The sequence below is a fragment of the Chiloscyllium plagiosum genome, chromosome 23, assembly GCF_004010195.1.
Source record: "Chiloscyllium plagiosum isolate BGI_BamShark_2017 chromosome 23, ASM401019v2, whole genome shotgun sequence".
NCBI classification, from domain to species: Eukaryota; Metazoa; Chordata; class Chondrichthyes; order Orectolobiformes; family Hemiscylliidae; genus Chiloscyllium; species Chiloscyllium plagiosum.
Genome location: NC_057732.1, coordinates 26,267,107 through 26,273,158, shown reverse-complemented (window position 1 = coordinate 26,273,158; position 6,052 = coordinate 26,267,107).

Here is a 6,052-nt window from a genome sequence, read left to right as displayed (position 1 = left end):
GTGGCCCAACATTTCAACTCCCCCTCCCACTCTGCCGAGGACATGGAGGTCCTGGGCCTCCTTCACCGCCGCTCCCTCACCACCAGACGCCTGGAGGAAGAACGCCTCATCTTCCGCCTCAGAACACTTCAACCCCAGGGCATCAATGTGGACTTCAACAGTTTCCTCATTTCCCCTTTCCCCACCTCACCCTGGTTCCAAACTTCCAGCTCAGCACTGTCCCCATGACTTGTCCTACCTGCCTATCTTCTTTTCCACCTATCCACTCCACCCTCCTCCCTGACCTATCACCTTCATCCCCTCCCCCACTCACCTATTGTTCTCCATGCTACTTTCTCCCCACCCTCACCCTCCTCTAGCTTATCTCTCCACGCTTCATGCTCTCTGCCTTATTCCTGATGAAGGGCTTTTGCCCGAAACGTCGATTTTGCTGCTCCTTGCATGCTGCCTGAACTGCTGTGCTCTTCTCGCACCACTAAACCAAAAATTACTTATTATGGTCAATACCAGAAATTTAGTTTTGAGGACTTTGATGCAGAGCCACAAAAAATTCAATGACCTAACACAAGTGGTCAAAGTCAGTAAAAGCAACTTAATGCATACTCCAACAGGCTTTATCAAGCATGACTCGTACAAAACTTTCATGGGCTCATATGCACCTCAATACTTTTCTTTTTAACATTCATTCACAAGAGATGGGTGTCACTAGCTGGGCCAGAATTTATTGCCTATCCCCACTTGGCTTGAAGAAGGTGATAGTAAGTTGCATTCTTGAACCACTGCAGTCCATGTCATAGAGTCATAGAGCTGTACATCACGGAAACAGACCCTTCATCCAACTCATCCATGTTGACCCAATACCCTAAATAAATCTAGTCCCAAAGGGCCTGTTTCCACACTGTAAGGAATCTAATCTAATCTACCCTTTCAGATAGAAAAACTAAAGTGGTGCTCACGGTCCAAGGAACAGGAAGCTGATGAAGAAGGGACATAGTCTCAGAATCTCACACTCAGAGTCACCAGCTGAGATGCTGCCAATATTCATACTTTAGCACTAACCATACATGTCTTGCAGCTAAATGTTGTATCTGCAGCGGACTCAGATAAATACTTCAGTTAGGCAAACTACAGCAAAAGAATGACAGGCAAGCAAAGTGAAATGTTCTGGGCATTTAAACATGCACCCAGAAATGCTGAACATATCAGTCATCCCTGATGTCATGCTGATTAAATTGATGTAAGACATTGCATGCACCTTTGTGAATAACCCACACATTTTAAGTCAGTGTTTAATTTACTTATAGTTCTTGTTTTAAATAGAGTGCATCAAACATTTGTAAAAGCTGAACACTTCAAAAGAATGTAACACCTCCTGAATCCTGAGGATATCTAGTTATCACTTATGCAGAACAAATTGATTTTTTTTTACATCAAATGTTTAGACAGGTTATGACATACCCTTGAAGCAGGTGCGACTTGAACCAAGTCTTCCAGCTCCGAGGCAGGGACTTTGCCATTGTGCCCTTAGGGACCTGCTGATGTGTGTTTTTGACTCAACTTGTTCAGAGCTACGTGGCTCTGGAGTGGGTGGGATTTGGAGCCAGGTCTCCCAGCTGAGAGGTAGAGACACAATTCTGCATCACAAGACCCTTCGAAGAAATTGAAGGAAAGGAGTAAATTAGACTCACCTACATCTTTCTTTAACCTGTGATTTGTGATGTTGTACTGCTGACAATTGAGATTGCTATTTTTGAGAGTCAATCATTTTGTAGATTTAATTGGTGCGAGCAGAGCTGAAAGCAAGTGTCACATTTTTAGTAATTGTCTTAAGCTACGTTATGCAACTAGGCATTGAGATAAGAAATTCACATACTTTTTCACACTTATAATTTTTTTAAAGCTACATTTTACAAATACCACTGACATGATCAAAACATTTCAGGAAGTCTTGATGAACTTTTGTAAAATTCTAGCTTGACCTCAACTGAAGTATTGTAACCAATTCTGGATACTATATTTTAGAAAGGACGTGAAGACTTTAGAAAAGGTACTGAAAAGCTTTCTGAGTGTGATTCCAGGGGTGAGGGACTTTAGCTACATAAATAGATCAGAGAAACTGGGATTTTTTTCTTGAGGAGGGAAGATTGAAAGGAGATTTAATAGAAAATCTAAAATGGTCTGAGCACAGGACAGAAAAAGATATGTTGGCGGAAACGTTGAGAACAAATGTACATTGATTGAAGGTGACTCCAAAGAATTAACGGCAGCATGAGTCAAAACCTTTTACTCAACAATCTGGATCTTACTTAAACTGTAGAATGAAGCCCGAAGATGTGATAATGACAGATATACTGGAGCTTTCAAAAGGAAAATAACCAAATTCCTGAAGAGAAGCAATGTTTAAAGCTGTAAGGAAAATATGGGGATGTGGGACTAACTCAATTGGTGTTGAGGAGACTTGACATGAATTTAATGTACTGAAGATCCTTTGTATTGAAGCCATTCTGTGGATTATTGGTTAAACTTTCCATAGAAAAGTGGATTTCTGTTTATTTTTGCAATCTTTGTATAAGAACATTAGTGCTTATACATATTAATACATAAAATACACTTTTAAATAAAATATTAATGGAGGCATCTTCTTTGTGAATGAAAACTAAAATTATTTCTTTTGATGAGTTCTGTTTTGAAGATTGTGAAAATTGGTCCATTTGTTCTTTTCTAAACAAAAGGCTATTGCAAGGATACTTTAAACTGTAAAAAATCTGACTGGAAGAGACAATTAAGCGAAATAAATAAACTATTAGAGCCTTCTAGACTGTGGAACTTCTTGATTTAATACACAGTAAAGTCATATACCTGGGTTAATGGCCATTGGAATTTATCATTTGTTGGACTTTTTTAGAAAAAATCACTTGGGACGTAGCCTGCTAAGACAGAAACCATCTAACTCATCCTTTCCCACCTTGTTGAGGAAAAAAATCTTCTAGAATCCAGTGCGAGAACAGAAAAAAAACTCATGTGGATTTTTTTACTAAAAAGCTCTGGAAACTGCTTCTGAAAATATTTTGAATTGTGTGTCTCTCAGTTTTGTATCTTTGTTGAATAAGACATCATTAATTTTGCTGATTAAAGGAATCTGTTTGATGGATTTCTAAATTCTGAAATTAATATAGATAAAGTATATAATTTGTCATATCAGTAATTATGCATATCATTTAATATTTGTTATGACCAGTGAAATAATGGAACTAAAGAAAAAACAGTGCACTCCTCCAAACTTGGTCCAAACAGTTTTCACTATTGGAAAATAATGAGCAAGTCATAATTTTTTTTAAAATGTGCACATTCGTATAAAGATGAACATCTAAATGTGAAATGATCTCTGTGCACTCTCCCTGTTAATATTGGAATGAGGTTTTCACTGCTAATTTATATTCCTTCAGATTTAAGCTGCGGTCCAACACTAATGTAGTAATATTGCAACATTTTCCTTCTTGATCTTTGTTTCTAGAATCGAAATAAGGTAAACAGCACATCAACTCTGACCTAAAGAACTGAAGAAAAGTGATTCCACGGTGCTCATTAAGCTCTGAAAGCAGAGACCTTTACTTTCATAGTAAAGGGTTGCATCTTGTTTACCAGTTATGTGAAAGTTTCTCTTGCTGTCTCAGCCTAGCCCAATCAATGCACCCACAAAAAATAAACAGTGGTTCCATCTCCTAGCTATAACTAACAAGCTTTTCTTGAAAAAAATCACTACTTCTAAAGCAATTGGACACTTCATAAATGATTTTCTAAAATAATAGGGTGGATTTTAACTCTCTCATGGGAAGCGAAATGAACCATAGAGAAATTTGTAACCTTCCAATCAGAAATTTCACTGGGACACCTTTGTGGATATTGACACATAAGCTCCTGTACATTCTTCAGTTGGACGGACAAACTCAGCTAGCCGTCTTCAGTCAGGTCAACGTCTCAGGACTGATGCTACCTGTTGAATTCAAGGCAAGCCCATGTCAGGGAGGGGAGATTGAAGCCTATTTATAGGGAAGATGGTGGGAGAAGGAGCATGGGTTAGCAAGATTTTCCTTGTCAGTGCCAGACAAATTTCACAGAAATTACTGATTTTTTTTTACACAAGTAACCAGTAAGAAAACCAAATCAATGATCACATCAACATACTACATAACAACGGTTTTGGAGATTACAAAGTGTGCCATATTAATTCAGGCATTTGGAATTCCAAGTATCAAAAATTATTTTTAACCTGAATCATTCAACTATATTTGTTTTAAAAATGTTTACTGTAGTTGCTTTCTTTTTTCTCTCTAGTGACTTACTGGGAATATAACTATATCATATAGATTCGAAGCATCAGGGAATAGAACTATTGTCTCAGCTTAACCAGCACAGTGATAAAGGGGATATGATGATGAAGTAAGAAATCAGCCTGTGTTCTTCCTTATAAAGGTTCCAATAACTTTCTGCTGAAATGTGTACATCCAGGAGAAAGAAAGAGAACTTACATTTATGTAAGGATCATTCACCACCTTCGGACATCTCACATTGCTTTACAGTCAGTAAGGTATGTTTCAACCAGAGCCATTCTTTTGATTTAGGAATTGTCTGTGTTAATTTATATATTCTAAGTTCCCAGAAACACCAAAGAAATAAATGACCAGGTTTTCTAGTTTAGGTCACACTAAATTTATGGGGTGCATCTGCATTTGCAGATTTGTATTTACAAATAAATTCTATTTGTTCAAAAAGCACACAATCTGTGGACAGTCAATCAATGTGGCAGTTTATAAAATTCCTACTTTGGAAATAAAACCAGTTAGACAGATGCAAATAGACTTGAAACATCGCTTCACACTTAAAATACATTGTCTGACGTGAGGTGTCACCTTTATTCTGATAAAACCTGAGGCTATCTTGGGGCAGTGACTTGTAAGAAATTCTGGGATTTACATATTAATCAATAGAAACCTGCGTATTCATTCTAACTAGTTAAAAAAAACGCTTGCACACTGAAAAGGGAGTGGCTAGTTCTCCCAGCTCAGCTTTTCTCTGGTTTAGTTTGGTCAGGCTATTCACTAAAGGCAATCAGGCAGTTGTAGAGCTGCTGGACCCAAGAGAAGAAGGTCCATGCTGATCCTTCCCTCTCTCTGGCATCCCTCCTGTAAGACCCTGTGTTTGATTTTATCTTTTGTACCAAGGGGTGTTTGTGGGGATTGTTGCAAGTATTTGGAACAGCATCATTAAGTTGGTGTAATTTGTTGGGATTTCAGATAGATAAAGTTATTCAGTATTCTATTCTGTTTTGTTTGTGCTTCATTCGGTAGACTTGTAAATAAATTCTGTTTTATTTAAACTAAGTGGTTTGACCAACTTCATCCCTCCTGGAATATCTGTGTTACACCTGCTTAAAACAACTAGCAAAGTTAAGGTCTGGGCTACTTTCTTGAAATGGTTTGAAGGGGGTCTGGCCTGGTCCATAACAACAGTGAGTTGTAGAATCAGGTGAAAGGAGTGCCATAGATACAGCACAGGTAGTTAATGAGGCATGATTGGTAAGACATGGTGAGAGACTTTGCACAGCCTCTTAGAGAAAAATCTTCCATGAAATCTGATGAAACTAATACTTTGATTCAGTGAAATGCTCATAACTGAGTTTCAGTCAGGCAGCTTTGCGCAAACATTGGCTGAAGCTAGGCATGTCAAAGAGTTGCTTGTGATGAAAGGAGATAGGTTAAAACTGTTGAGAGATATGTTGTCTCAGTGTAAGGAGTTCAGTTTCAACTTTCCAGAGCAGATGATTGGTTACATCCCTGATGGAGTCATTTGAAGCTGAGAAAACCAAAGCTCAGTGGTATAAATGTTCCAGGAAAAGCTTTTAGAATTCTTAAGGTGGGCAATTGAAGTCACAGTTAAATCAAGCCTTATCATTGTGAAAGAGAATGTAATTCTGTCTGGTGTGAACACTATAAAGGAGGCTTTTGGGATTAATGGGATTGTATTTTACTGTATAAGTTCCATATACCCTTTC